General features: G+C 44.0%; 1 pseudogene; it reads left to right on the top strand.

The window, feature by feature from the left end:
* Window positions 1-5,073: 5,073 nt before the first annotated feature.
* Window positions 5,074-5,192, top strand: LOC134971355 (5S ribosomal RNA; annotated as a pseudogene).
* Window positions 5,193-16,189: the final 10,997 nt, after the last annotated feature.

Raw genomic sequence — 16,189 nt, 5'->3', positions numbered from 1 at the left:
AAATCATCTATAAAAATTCTCAAAGCCCAGAAAACGCTGAAGCACCTTCAAACTAGTGGGCTGCACCCAATCCAGGACTGCCTGTACCTTGGAACCCTCCATTTGGAAACCTTCTGGGGAGATAATATATCCTAGAAATGCGATTTGCTGAACTTCAAATTCGCACTTCTCCAGCTTCGCCCCAAGCCGGTGGTCTCTGAGTTTCTGGAGGACTAAGCGTACATGCTTCCGATGTTCCTCCAGGGATTGGGAGAAGATTAGGATGTCATCTAAGTATACAACAAGAATCTATCCAAATATTCCCTGAGCACATCGTTCATGAAGTCCTGGAAGACTGCCGGGGCATTACAGAGCCCAAAAGGCATCACCAAATATTCATAATGCCCTGAGTGGGTATTAAAGGCAGTCTTCCATTCATCCCCCTCTCTTATTCGGATTAGATTGTAAGCACCGCGTAGGTCAATCTTAGAAAAAATGGTGGCAGTACGAAGCTGGTCAAACAAGACCGAAATGAGAGGCAGTGGGTATGAGTTTTTAATCGTGATACGGTTCAATTCCCTGAAGTCGATGCAGGGTCGCAACGAACCGTCCTTTTTACCCATGAAGAAGAACCCCGACCCAACTGGAGACTGTGAAGGTCTGATAAATCCCTTAGCCAAGTTCTCCTGAATGTACTCTGCCATAGCCTGAGTCTCAGGACGTGACAGGGAGTACAACCTGCTCTTGGGAAGCTTAGCATTCGGCAACAAATCAATGGCACAGTCATAGGGGCGATGGGGAGGTAGTACCTCTGCAACTCTTTTGGAGAACACGTCCGCAAAATCTGCATAACATCCTGGCAATCCTGGCAAACTTTGCTGCGAAAGCCTGACTGGAAGGCTCAAGCAACTCCTGAAACAATCAGTACCCCAACTAAGAATCTCCCCAGAGACCCAGTCAAATTGAGGATTGTGGGCCTTTAACCAGGGTAACCCCAACACCAATGGGGCAAAAGTACAGACAGTCACATAAAAGGACAATTTTTCAGAGTGTGTGGCTCCAATAAACAAAGAAATCTGGCTAGTGCAAGAGGTAATTTTACCCTGGGATAATGGTTCCCCGTTTAACCCACAAATCTCAATTTCCGATGCCAAGGGTACTAAGGGAACAGAGTGTTTCAGGGCGAATTGGCGGTCCATAAAAACCCCGTCGGCCCCACTGTTCACAAAGGCCTCAGTCTTGACAGTTTGACCGAGGATCTTCAAGGTCACCGGAATGATAAAAGTCTTCTTGGGAAATTCCGACTTCTGACCTGACAGGATATTTCCCATCACCCTCAGGTTCTGAAGTTTTCCGGCTTTTCTGGGCATGATACTACCACATGACCTTTATTCCCACAGTACAAACATAACCCCTGCTGTCTCCTCCGCGTCTTCTCACGCGAGGAGAGGCGGGTAGCCCCAATCTGCATAGGCTCCTCGGAAAATTCCTCAGAGTCTGAGGTTCCCTTGGGAAAGAAGGAAACCTCGGTCTCCCTTTCAAGCCTGCGCTCTCAGACGTCTATCCACCCGAATGGATAACTGCATGAGCTGATCCAAGCTATCAGGCAAGGGATATTGTACCAGTTGGTCTTTTAACTGGCTAGAAAGACCTCTTCGGTACTGGTGTCTCAGGGCTGGGTCATTCCACTGGGTATCATGGGCCAACCTCCGAAACTCCGTACAATAAACCTCAACTGGCCTTCGCCCTTGCTTAAGGATCGAAATCTGAGCCTCGGCTGAGGCCGTCTTGTCAGGGTCATCATACAACATGCCCAGTGCCGTAAAAAAAGCATCAACACTTTTAAGCGACGGACAGTCAGGCTGCAACCCATATGCCCAGACCTGTGGGTCTCCTTGTAGCAAGGAAATCACTATGCCCACCCGCTGAATCTCCGACCCAGAAGACTGAGGCCTAAGCTGGAAATATAGCTTGCAGCTCTCCTTGAAACAAAAGAACTGCGAGCGATCTCCAGAAAAACAATCCGGGAGATTTACTTTCGGCTCCTTAACCCCTGAAGGTACTGCTGCTGCGGGAGCTCCGCCAGCGGCCTGCGAGGTGTGCATTTTAATGGACAAATCATTAAATTGTCGAGTCAGGACCTGCACCTGATCGACCACCTGTTGCAAAGTATTTTGAGGGGTATGCTCCATATTCCCACAAAATTTCAACAGGAGTATTCGGCTGCTGAATATGTTATGCACACCAGTGCCAGCAGGAATGTACTGGTGTCTGAACGGTGAGGGATGCAAAACAAATGAACTCACAGACAGACTGGGGAATATAACATTACATACACAGAAGGTAATAGGGTAACAAAATAAACACAAAGTGAACAGAGAAGCCCAAAGGCTAAGAAACTGGGTGTCTCCCTAGTAATAGGACTGCTCAGATGGAAAGAAGCGAGATGTAGTGATTTAATACGTAGAGAATCCGAAATGCTGTTGCTAAGGGCAACAGCAAAACCCTAAAGGGTTACCAACGGGTGTGGCAGTAAACTCCTTGGTCAGAGATGGAATAATAGACACAAGGAGAGTCTCCACAATCCTAGTCCTCACTTGCAGTGCACTGGTTCAGCTTACTGCCACTAAACTGACACCTGAACACCTTGCACAGTGAGAAAGGATTTTGGCAGGCAAGTCTGAGAATACAGCCGCAAACTTGCTAGGTTCACAGAGTAGCAAAATAACCCCAGCAGGTTAAACGACTGACTCCAGTCTTACTGCTAGGTCTGGATTGGCAGAGTGTAATACCAAATCCCAAGGCCTATTTGCAGTAAGCAACAAACAAATACAAAGTTTACACTGTACTAGCTAGCTTTCAGGAACTGACTAACCAACAAAGATTCAGCAGCATCTGCCTAACCTGAGAAGAGGGTTTATATAGCAGGTGCTGTCCACGCCCCACTCAGACCTCACAGACTGTGAGCACAAAAACCAGCACCGGATCCCCTGCCGTGCACAGAGCCTGTAACCATTGCACAGCAAAAGACCCGAACCGGAGTATCAGCTACGCTCAGGTTACTCCGCTAGCACTTGTCTCCCGGTTGCCATGACGACGTGGCAGCACAGAGCAGGAGACCCTAACAGATGCTTCAGGAGCAGGCCTTGGTGCAGTGTTGTCTCAGGAAGTAGGTGGGTAAGAGAAACCAGTCCTCTACCTCAGCAAGAAACTACTGCCTAGGGAACAGCAATATGCCACGGTAGAGCAGGAATGCCTGGCTATTAAGTGGGCAGTGGAGACTCTGAGGTACTATCTCCTGGGACAGGAGTTCACCTTAATCACCGATCATGCTCCGCTCCAATGGATTTGCCTAAATAAGGAGATCAACGCCCAGGTAACACGGTGGTTCCCTGCCCTCCAGACATACCGCTTCAAGGTCCAGCACAAAGCAGGAGGATTACAGGGCAATGCGGATGCCCTTTCAAGGAAGTTCCTCTCCTCAAAAGGTGCAGAGCTCTGTGGGGTGAAGATAAAAGGGGGGGGGGGTGGACTTGGAGAGAGACCGACCCGAAAAGGGGTACACCTGAGATTGGCGAGCAGGTATGTGCACCAAAGAAGGACTCAGCTTCAAGGCTCGAAGATTACGGGGAAGGATATGTGGCAATCTAGTACGGATGCCACCCCAGGAGTTTGCAGGACAGGGCCCAACAGTTCGGGTGGCTCGAGCTAAGGCAACCTGGGTTTAGGGCTGGACCAAGAGAAAGCCCAGGGAGGTGTTGGGACACAGCAGGTTGTCTCTTTAATGTTGTATAAAAGATTATCTGGCAGTTGGAAATTATATTATTGAATTGCTGTTGATACACAGAAATACCCTGCAATTTCATACATGAGATCCCATCCATGTAGATCCGGTCCAGGTATTGGAGCGAGCACTCCCAGCAATCAGGCACACCTGTGCCACACTCTTATAAAGATTGTTAGGGCAAGGGACAGGGCTCCTGATGCCAACAAATGGCCAGGCAATAGAGGGTGGATCAGTGGGTTGGAGACAGGGAGCCTGAGATTGTGTACATGCTGTTTGTGAACTGGTGCCTAATTAAGGTACCCATTGAACTTGCTGTGAAAAAGTCTGTTTACTATGCTGTGGAAGTAAACGGTCTGCATTTCTTCCATACAACTGTGTCAGCATCTTGTCTGGAGGAAGGTCGCTTCTTGGACAAGCCCGAACGGGCGAAACACGTCTTCCCACAGCGGGACCGCTGGCACCAGCCTTCTTATACTATGACGCTCTGACATCCATCTCCTGACTTCTCAATTGTGTGAAACCGTAAGCTGCCATCCGTCCTCCGGGTGCATCCAATAGATAGAGGTTTGTTGCACTCATATTCCTATGCTTATTTGCATATATATTTACATGCTTATACTATATTTTGGGCAGACTTTATCTAAACCAAACTGCATAAATTATCTGGGACATTGCTGGAATTTAAACTAGAGGGCGTCATACCAACAAATGGTCTTAACTATTATTTGACAATCTCTACCCTGCCTACCCAGAACACTTTAGCAATATACATTAAATACACAGTGCATAACCTGAGGGTGACCTTTTTTCTTATTTAATTTATGAAATATTAATGTCTGAGAAACTGACAATATTATAATCTCCGGTCACTCTACTTCAATCTATTTTTTGTCTACTTTAGGACAATAATATCGAAGTGTACTAGCCACATATATATATTTTTTTGAGAAGATCAGTTGTTTCAAAATCATACATGCTGTCATAAGTATAACATCATTTACATTGACTGATATAATATTGTAAACCTTTTGTCTAATGCAGTGTCTTTAAAAATATTAGTCTATCATATACATAATAAGGAGATATCTATATTTTCTTCTTTTCTTTTTTCCTTATTTCTCTATCTTTCCGTGGACTCTCACCTGCGATCCAGGGCGCACAATACCACGGACGTGGGGTTTGTTACGCCGTGCCTAACATAGAAAGTAGATCCACATATTATTTTTTCTCAACAGTATCTGTACCTTTCTATTAAATTTCTTATATACAGTAGATGCACTCTCATTGGTATACAGGTCACATACTCCCTCTACTATCATACCACGCTGCTAATGCCCGATCTCGTCCGATCTTGGAAGCCTAACAGCGTTGGGCTGGGTTAGTACCTGGAGAGGAGACTTCCTGTGAATACCATGTTTTGTAGAGTAGGAGTCATCTTCCTTCTATATGTGATATGTGACACCAACAGCAGTATCACCATTGATCTTTCTTCCTCATCTATCTGATCTCATATACTGCATATAAGCATTTAGGTTACTTTAACAGATTTATTATTAGTCATCTGTTTGTCTTTTCTTATCGCTGGTGACTAGCAGTGTGAACGGTATTGACCTAGTTATTTGGTCCCATCTGCATATACCTATCACTATTTTGACCACTTCTTGGTCCCATCAATACATAATTTCTGTACTGGTCAGGGGAAATGGGTGTAAGACAATTATGTGTCTACAACCTTTCTAATCACGACTAGTGAAAAAAGACCAGAACATTTAAAAAAAAAATCGTATTATTCTTTATTCATTTTGGATCACATGTTTGGGTAACGGTATTTTTAATTGTTACTTAATAAAAATGATGTTTTAATATCTTTCTTTACATATTTGAGGAATTTTCCACTACTGATTAAGAGTGCGCCCACACAAGAGCCTTCTCTGTCTCTCTCCATTAGTACATGTACTTGTCTGGCTCTGGGTGCACCACCAACTAGGACCGTATTGGGGAGTTTTTCTCCCAGGGTTAGAATTGTCCACTCTTGGTTTTCATTATTCTTGTTTCAACTATTTTGACCAGTGCCCGATCACCCTTTGTTTCGTTACTCTATACAAATGTGCCAGCAGCAAGAGCGGTAGGGAAGAGCCGCTGCTGCTGCATTGCCTATGCAGCAACACGATCGCTGCAGCCGGCCAGCCCCCTTGTGTGAAATGGGTGTTTTTGGGTGGCTACTGGACAACAAGGGTGTGTCATGGGTGTGTTGCTACATAATGATACTATTTTGAATGGTGTTTACTTCAAAGGTAAGCCTGATGGATCTCTTGGACTCAGAATAGGCCAGAGCAAGTGCTGATTCCATTTAGGCAGCTGTGGACCGAAAAACAATGGGTAGTGCAGCTTCACTCGTGAAGCCATATAGTAGATATTCACATTTGCTGGAAATATTTGTGTACAAGCTTGAAGATGTAGCAGAGTTTCTATACACACCAGCAAATGTCTTACAACTATGAGAAACCTAGTTAATGAACTAGTGGAGTGGTTTTATTGAAGATAGAGCAGGTACAGTCACTATTATACACATGGGTACTGTAGATGGAGCAGAGTGAGTGTATCTAGGTTCCAGATAGTGGTGCAGTATGCTGGAACAATGTTTATATCACAGGTAAACACAGGTCTCGCTGGATTTCACTTTGGCACTTTTATGTATTCCCGAGGTGGCTCCGCATATGCTGAGTAGTAGCCTCTGTGGCCATCTTGGTACAGAGAAATAAGGCTTCCATTGAGGAGTAGCAACAGGGAGTCTGCACAGTAGCGCACTCCTCGTTTAACATCATTAAGGTAGTAAAGCTGACTCCCAAACCTTCCCACAATTAAAACCACTTTGCGTCTGACTTAGAATCAGGACCTACTTCTTCCTTTCACATAGAGTTGATCAGATGGTGCTTTAGTACAGCCTGGCAACTTCAGCCAATTGCACTCTAGACATATAACACCCTTAAGCAGCAAGCAAGTGGTACTAATTAAGTTATACAATTCATATTAACATTAGAATAATGAACAGGTAAAAAAAAAAACAGAATGTTAAAAAACATAAATTACTTTTGTACGAGCAGTAAAAACATTTAGAAGACATAAATGAATGCTTTCTATAGAAAAATAAAGGTTTATGACCTTTTAAATGTTATGAAGAATGTAACAAGTATTATGAGTGTAACATAAGCATTCATCATGCAAAAAAATACTGTACATTTGTCATATAAAAAGTAAAAATAATAAGTGATATGTTGATACTGGAAAAATCTTTATTTTCATAAAATGTTTAATATAATACCTATAATATTCATAAAAATATATGTTTATACAGAGAGGAATAAAACTATATCAATAAAAATTGACAAAAAACATAACATTATACTGTTCTATAAACTTATTCTTAAGCAGTGTCAACTATAGTTTTACTAGTGATTAAAGTGCGTTCTTGGAAAACTTATAACGAAACTAACATATACATACTGTATGAAAGAGGAATTTACAAAATGAAACAATATTGCAGCTCTCATGTAAGCCAGATGGCAAAAATGAAGATCCATAATGACCAACTTCAAAAGTGTTCACCTCCAGGGCTGGATTAAGGGGCACATGAGCCTGGGGCTGAAAATGATCAGGCAGTATTGTGAGAAGTGGAGGAGGTGTTTCCAGTGCCATGTGGATGTGTCCTTCACCTACACTATCAGCCCCAATGTCTCCCTAAATACATAAAAGTTGTAAAATTGCATCATTTTGTAAAGAAGATAGAAATAAAAAGTTAATACTTATGATTTATTGCTAGGCAGCTAGTCTCTCTCATGCTCTCATGCTGATGCTGCTGGGGTGCCAATTTTAAAGTGGAGGACTGGAGCTGTAGTCCCTCTGGCACTTGCATCTGTACGGTACTTCAACCTTATCATGAGTTAAAAAGTCTGGAGAAGAATTGTTATATTTCTGAAATGTTTGACTATGTTGTAGTTGTTTTTAAATGTTTTCACCATGGTTGGAGGAACATTAATCAATGTACAGTATTATATTAATTGCCCTGTTTGTGAAATTTCTAATCTTTATATAAAAATAGGTATCACAGGGATGGAGTGTCTTGTGAACTCTATGTCTTGAGTCCAATTTTCAATAGACAGAGAGCCACCGCAGAGGATCCTTATATTTTGTCAGCCGGAAGAGGCTCACATTCGAGGGCACCTGGTAAAGCAACCAGTAGGCTTAAACGAGTGCCGGATTTTGGAGTTTATATATATATATATATATATATATATATACATAGTTTTCAGTATGATATCCCGGCGGTCAGGAAACTGATGCGGGGGTCCCAACAGCCAGAATACTGTCGGCAAGCGCAGCATGTCCCCTCGCGGGATCACTGTGCTCGCCATGCTTCAGGCCTGGGGCCGACCTTCAGTCGCCAGAAGGTTATATTCCTACTCAGGTGGCGTCAGTATCCTGACCACTGGGATCCCGGAAGCCAGCACCTTGATTGCCTCTCATACATATATTTATGTATGAATATTGGCAGTGCTCGAAATAATGGAGCAGACAAGTATGTATACCGTTTCAATGCTTTAAATGTTGCAATTTCATCAGGGTGCAACATTTAATGCATTGAAATGTTGGTATACATATCAGTCTGCGCCATTATTTCGAGTACCGCCATTATAGAATCTACATTGGAGGCTGCAAAATTTGTGCTGTCAAGGATTGCATTGTATGTTATATGTTAGAGGAGTGACACTACACACAGTTTTCTTTCTATCTATCTATCTATCTATCTATCTATCTATCTATCTATCTATCTATCTATCTATCTATCTATCTATCCAGTACTGTGCAAAATTTTAGGCAGGTTTGGAAAAAATGCTGCAAAGTAAGAATTCTTTAAAAAATAGAAGTGTTAATAGTTTATTTTTATCAATTAAATGCACAGAAGATAAAGCTAAATCAAATCAATATTTGGTGTGACCAACCTTTTCTTTCAAAACAGCATCAATTCTTCTAGATACAGTACACTTGCACACAGTTTTTGAAGGTACTCAGCAGAGAGGATGTTCCAAACATCTTGGAGAACTAACTATATATCTTCTATGGATATAGGCTTGCTCAACTTCACACTTCATATGATCCCAGACACATCCCTGACTTGCTGAGCTCGCTGTCAGAATTCTGGCATCAGTCTCCTGACTGCCGGGACCCCGACAGCCATTATTTCATATCGAATCCATGTCAACATATCTCAAGAGAGACAATGTACAGTAAGTCAATTCCTGAGATGATCGTTTGTCACGTACTGTATAGATGTGCTCACGGTTATCTGACCCACGATTATTCGCAACTGTGGGACGTTTGCAGCAAACTTGTGTGCCCGCTGCCATAGGAATGCATCAGTGCATACACACCCATGATTAGTCATGAGTGGGTACAAATAGTCGCTGCCGCAATCCGTTCGCATATGAAAACAGAACATGGCAATGTTGAGGGAGGAAACAACTGTATATATATTATTTGGTATTGCAGCTCACTGACAACAGGGATGTCTTCCTTAATCAACTTAACTCTCACAGCCTCCGCAGATCCTGTTGTGGCTCCTAGCACTGCCATGCTGCCTCTCTGGATCTCTCAAACACATTGCCTCCAAGTCTGCTGCGCTCCCCAGCACTCTATCGGTGGGTATTCAACGGCCCTGGCACTTGCCACCACCTTAGTGTTGTTGCTTGCCCAGTCCTTTCAAACCTGAGGCACCTCACCACACTCTCCAGCTTCACTCCTCTGCATCTCCTGACTGCATATGTGCAACAACTATTGTAGGTTCTTTGAGCCTAATTCAGACCTGATCGTAGATGTGCGAGAAAACTCACATCTACAATCAAAATCTTTGACTTATGGGGGGACGCACAGAACAGGGCAAGTCTGCCCAGCATGATGGGTCCTTCCCCCCCCTTCCCCCACAGACATGTGAATGCATCACACGGCGGCGATGCTTTCACACCAGCTGAGTAGCTCTCTACCTATGCAGCCTTGCTGCGAAGGCAGACAGCTGCCCATAATGTGTGATGTCACGCAGCAGCCGCGACCTGCCCCTGCAATGGTTCAGACATGCCTCCGTTGTCCAGACCATGCCCTTCAATGCAGTGGCAACACCGTTCCAATACCACCGACGTGCCCCCGACCGCCCGTGATGCCTCTGCCTGTCAATCAGGCAGAGGCGATCTCACAAGTGAGATGCAGTCACATCTCACTATGTGCGCACACGCAGTGTGGCTTCTGCATGAGTGCACACTGCACTGGCCTTCAACCTGCGAATGCAGCAGCTGCAGCATCCAGGTCTGAATTAGGACCTTTATCCATTACCAGATTATCTCTCCTTTCACCCAGTGATATATATATTTTTTTTTAACAGAATTATTTTTGGAGAGTTGTGTTCTGATGACTAATTCAGTATACATATACAACAGCCATTGCATTTGTAATTATAGAGAGCAGTATTTGTCTGGATTCCATTTTATTATCCCACCTAGAACCAAGAGATAAGGACTGAAGTCTCATATACTAGCCTAGGACTCTATACACTGCTATATGGCTGCAATCAGAAATTGGGGGGACCCAACTGAAAAAGACACAGCTTACCCCACACTTCCTTGACTCCCTGTCACACCACCCTTTCCCCACAGTGGATGCAAACATGTGGCATTAAGCCCAGGAACCAAGGGCAATCCAATGCTATGATGCCCCTACACCAAGTACTTAAATACATCATGGGCTCCTTAGACCTCCCCACAAGCCCTTCTGATTTTCACACATGCCACCAGACCTCCCACATCCACATACAAGAAAAATAGAAATTAAATGAAAATAAAATAAAAAAATAAAAAGTACAAAAATAGACAAAAATATGTGAATAAAAAAAACATATTTTGAACACCTATAAAAAATAATGGTTTATTCAAAGAAGGGGCAGTGACACAAATAGGAACGGGGGCAGGGGCACAGAAAGGAAAGTGGTCAGAAGCACTAATAGGAGGAGACCTTCTGAGTGCCTCTGTTACTGTTTAAATGGGTTGGCCAATAGATGCAAGGGGGGAGTTGGAGACTGGGAGGAGGTGAGCTTGGGGCAGGGTATTCCATATTCCATATATGTACTGAGCGCACCCAAGATGACTGTCTCACCTTCTACATACTCCTGCACATCTTCATAAAATAGCTTAAATTCAACACAACTAACTTCAAAATAATCATAGATATCCAAGGACTATCCTTTAACTTCTACCCTATGCATCCATCTCTCCAAAATCAGTGGATTGTATTCATGCAATGAGATACACATTGGATTGAAACCTCTGTATCTCCCAACTGAGGACTCCTTCAGATTGGCATCTACTCTGCATTGGATATTCCAGAGCAAGGTACTGTTGAAAACAAACTAGGCTGTCTTTGGCACAATATATATATATATATATATATATATATATACAGAAAAAACAGAGTGCACTAGTAGACTGCGATGTTTGAGTGATAGTCAATTCATCCACATAAGGGTAGGTTCTCTTGAGGTCTGTTCCTCTCTGAGTCTTCCCAATTGGGGCCTATAGAGAAACCCACTCACCAGAAATAATCACCCAACAGAAAACAACAAATTAATAACAGAACTTTTGTTAAAAGAATTTTTAATACATAGTTTCATACAGTGTAATCACTTATTTTTTATAAAACATTCCAACCAGTTGGACACACATCAAATTGCTATGATGTTGAAACAAGAATGGCCCCCTCACCTAGACGGTGTGAGTTCTAGGGGGATACTTGAAGCAAGAAGATAGTGTACAATGATCGATGAACCCTACGCGTTTCATCCTAAACGGACTTCTTGGGGTGGGGGAAACTGTCTAACTGAGTTTGGCCTACTGATATCCACATAGGGAACTATCAGATGATTTTGGAGTAATGGAAGACCTATAGACTCAAGTGTATCGATTGTGTGATCCAAATTGTGCTAACGATCGGAGTTGATAATAAATAACTCCCCTAATAAGGATTATTAAAATCTACTATGGTCCAATGTCTTATGTGTCATGTGAACATCCTCCTCTACAGTGATCTTTAGAAACGTTTTAGCTGTCGTGAACCACTGCGTTAATGGAACTACGCTAATTGAAACAGCAGTCGCCTCTGATTGCTATAAAGGATCCACACTAAGTTATCTCCAAACGTGATTCTGAACTCGGACAGAGTGGGAAATTTAAAAGCACCCTCTTTAAAGTCCAACGTCTATACCGGTACTCAAAGTAAAATGGACCCAATAAAGGGCCGAAAGAAGTTTCTCTTCTCACAGCATAAATGACTGATTTGCATACAGGAATGTGTACCGAAAAAGTGGATAAATGTCCAATAGCAAAACTCCACTGCAGCTTATCCCTGGATCATCTGTTCATCACAGTCAGGAAGAGAGAAATCCTTTTATATCATAAAGAGGGTGCTTTTAAATTTCCCACTCTGTCCGAGTTCAGAATCACGTTTGGAGATAACTTAGTGTGGATCCTTTATAGCAATCAGAGGCGACTGCTGTTCCAATTAGCGTAGTTCCATTAACGCAGTGGTTCACGACAGCTAAAACGTTTCTAAAGATCACTGTAGAGGAGGATGTTCACATGACACGTAAGACATTGGATCATAGTAGATTTGAATAATCCTTATTAGGGGAGTTATTTATTATCAACCCCGATCGTTAGCACAATTTTGATCACACAATCAATACACTTGAGTCTATAGGTCTTCCATTACGCCAAAATCATCTGATAGTTCCCTAAGTGGATATCAGCAGGCCAAACTCAGTTAGACAGTTTTTTACCCCTGAAGAAGTCTGTTTAGGATGAAACGCGTAGGGCTCATCGATCATTCTACACTATCTTCTTGCTTCAAGTGTCCCCCTAGAGCTCACACCGTCTAGGTGAGGGGGCCATTCTTGTTTCAACATCATAGCAATTTGATGTGTGTCCAACTGGTCGGAATGTTTTATAAAAATAAGTGATTACACTGTATGAAACTATGTATTAAAAATTCTTTTAACAAAAGTTCTGTTATTAATTTGGTGTTTTCTGTTGGGTGATTATTTCTGGTGAGTGGGTTTCTCTATAGGCCCAAATTGGGAAGACTCAGAGAGGAATAGACCTCAAGAGAACCTACCCTTATGTGGATGAATTGACTATCACTCAAACATCGCAGTCTGCTAGCGCACTCTGTTTTTTCTGTGTCTCTATTTCTAAGTTCCTATTAGCAGGGGGACTTTCAGTTGTGCTGCTTAATTATAAGCGCAGAAAAGGTATTGACTTTGTTATATATATATATATATATATATATATATATATATATTTATTTATTAGAGATTATCCCACTAAACTTTGATGATGCCAGGGAATCTGAGCCCTGGCTTGGGTTTTCCTACCAGACTTGGATTGTCAGGAATCGACTTACCAGACTGGCATCCGTCCGCCGCTGCGGACTCCGTCCTGGCTCCCTGCGGTCACCTGTCGCCTATGCCCCTGCCATGGGACATCATCAAGGTCCTGGGAACACTCCTGAGCCAGCGGGCGTGTGCGCGCCGCGTCCCCGCTGGGCCACGGCGTGGGCGCCGCCATGACAGTTTCCAAACAGCTAGTATACTGCGGCCAATCCGGTGCGTGGCCGCACCCACTGTCCTTTCCTCCATCCAATCCCTGCACACCATGGGGTATATAGGAGGCTACAGTTTCACCTCACAGGCATCCTGGACTTTGTGTCATTCTGACAACCTGCATGAAAGGATCGGCTCCTGTTTCTCCTGAGTTCCTGGTTCTCTGCTAAGAACTTATACTCCTGGTGATTCTGCTTGCTCCCGTGGAACTTCAAGGCTCAGCAATACCAGCAACCTGCATTGGGCTTCACACTCATCACCACCTTGTGTGCTTCAGCCTGCAGTTGAAGACTAAACTCCAGGTGTGTTCATTCCTCCACCTGTGACACAGCTTGCTGCTGCCAGTGCCTCATCACCTGCACTGTGAGTTGGTCTCCTGCTTATGCTCAGGTTTGCAATATCCATCTACTGCCTTAGTTCTCTGTTTTATAACCCTGCTCTGGTTTCCAAACCAGAATCATTTCATTGACATTCATTCTGTTGTTTTATTTCCGGATATGATTTCTCAAGTCACCTATCATCCATTGCCATAGACTATTTGTTATCATTCCAAGTGTTTTCTCATCTGATATATTATTTCTGCTGCATTTCTGTTTAAACTTATCTGCTGAATAAAATACCATTGCGCTCATGCGCAAGAACGTGATACAACCTCCTCGTCTCTTTCCTCCTACCTCCACTGACCCACTAGCGCCCCCTCCGGGGACACAGACCGAACACAATCTGACAGTAAGTCCAGGATCGATGGACTCGGATGGTGGACGGAGTGTGGGGTCAGAGGCCTTGCAAAATCTGGTCTCCCGTCTGGATGGTCAAGAGGTTGCGCAGCAGCAGATGCTTCACTTTCTACAAGGGATGTCCTCCCGATTGGATACACTGCAGCAGTCCCTGCCAAGTGTACTCTCACCTACTGTTACCCCAGCACCTGCCAGTGCTGTAAGTTCTTCTATGTCGGCTGCATCAGCTCCAGTGTCACGTCTGCATCTGCCCGTGCCGAGCAAATATGATGGCAGTCCTAAATTATGTCGCGGGTTTCTTAATCAGTGCGAAATACAGTTTGAGTTATTGCCACATAACTTTCCTACACCAAGGTCCAAGGTTGCCTACATCATTTCCTTACTCTCTGGATCTGCTCTGAATTGGGTGTCTCCTCTGTGGGAACGTGCTGACCCTCTGATCAATAACTACTCAGACTTCGTGTCAACCTTTAGACGGATCTTTGACGAGCCTGGTCGTGCAACATCAGCTTCGGCAGACCTGATCCAACTTCGTCAAGGTAACCGAAGCATGGGACAATATGTCATCCAGTTCCAGACGTTGGCTGCAGAAGTCCAATGGAACAACCAAGCTCTGGTAGCAACCTTCTGGCACGGACTTTCGGATCGGATCAAGGACGAACTGGCAACCCGTGACATTCCTGTTCAACTGTCTGACTTGATCTCCCTGTGTATAAAGCTGGACTCTCGCATCCGCGAACGCAATAATGAACGCGCTCGGAGTGAGCCTCGCAGAGTAAGGTTCATACCTTCTGTACAGTTCCAGCCTCCTTCTTCTGACGAGCCTATGCAGGTAAATAGGTCCCGCCTAACCCCTGAGGAGCGGGCAAGAAGAATACGAGAGAGGCTTTGCCTATACTGTGCTGCTGCGGGTCATCAAATTAACTCCTGCACGATGCGTTCGGGAAACGCCAGATCCTGACTTGTAAGGGAGGAGTCAAGTTAGGATCATTCAGTCAAGCTCCTTCTCAACAAGATCTCATTCTTCCAGTGACGTTAGAAACTTCCGTTGGGCTCCAGTCTGCGTCAGCATTAGTGGACTGCGGTGCTGCAGGAAATTTTATCACCCAAGCTGCGGTAAACAAATTTTGCTTGTCTACCTGTGAACTCTCTTATCCTGTATACATTACTGCTGTGGATGGTAGTAGAATCTCTAAAGGGAACATTTCACATCAAACTACCCCAGTGGTTCTGGGAGTTGGATTTCTCCATTCAGAAGTGATCAAGTTCCTGGTCATCCCTCAAGCCACCCAGGAGATTGTCTTGGGCATGCCTTGGCTTCAACTACATAACCCACAGTTCGACTGGACAACGTTGCAGCTTACCTCATGGAGTTCACACTGTCATCATTCCTGCTTAGCCCAAGTGTGTCCCATCAAGTCTACCGAAGTAAAGTCACAGCTAACACTCCCAGCAGCTTATCAAGACTTCGCAGACGTCTTCTGTGAAAAGGCTGCTGATATCCTGCCGCCCCATAGGGAATGGGATTGTCCCATCGATCTCCTTCCTGGCAAGAAGCCACCCAGGGGGCGCACCTACCCTTTGTCTGTTCCTGAAACAGAGGCGATGAGTAATTACATCAAAGAGAATCTTCAGAAAGGATTCATCCGTCCGTCATCATCACCCGCTGGTGCAGGTTTCTTCTTCGTCAAAAAGAAGGATGGTGGATTACGTCCATGCATTGACTATCGGGGTCTCAATGACATTACCATCAAGAATAGTTATCCTCTACCACTTATTACCGAACTTTTTGATAGAGTTAAGGGGGCTCGCATCTTCACCAAGTTAGATCTCCGCGGTGCCTATAATCTCATCAGAATCCGGAGTGGTGACGAGTGGAAGACAGCCTTCAACACTCGAGATGGCCATTATGAATACCTGGTAATGCCATTTGGGTTAAGTAATGCTCCAGCAGTATTCCAACACTTCGTGAACGAGATCTTTCGTGAT

The sequence above is a fragment of the Pseudophryne corroboree genome, chromosome 11 (genome assembly GCF_028390025.1).
Source record: "Pseudophryne corroboree isolate aPseCor3 chromosome 11, aPseCor3.hap2, whole genome shotgun sequence".
Taxonomy (NCBI): Eukaryota; Metazoa; Chordata; class Amphibia; order Anura; family Myobatrachidae; genus Pseudophryne; species Pseudophryne corroboree.
This window is presented reverse-complemented; position numbering and strand designations above follow the sequence as displayed.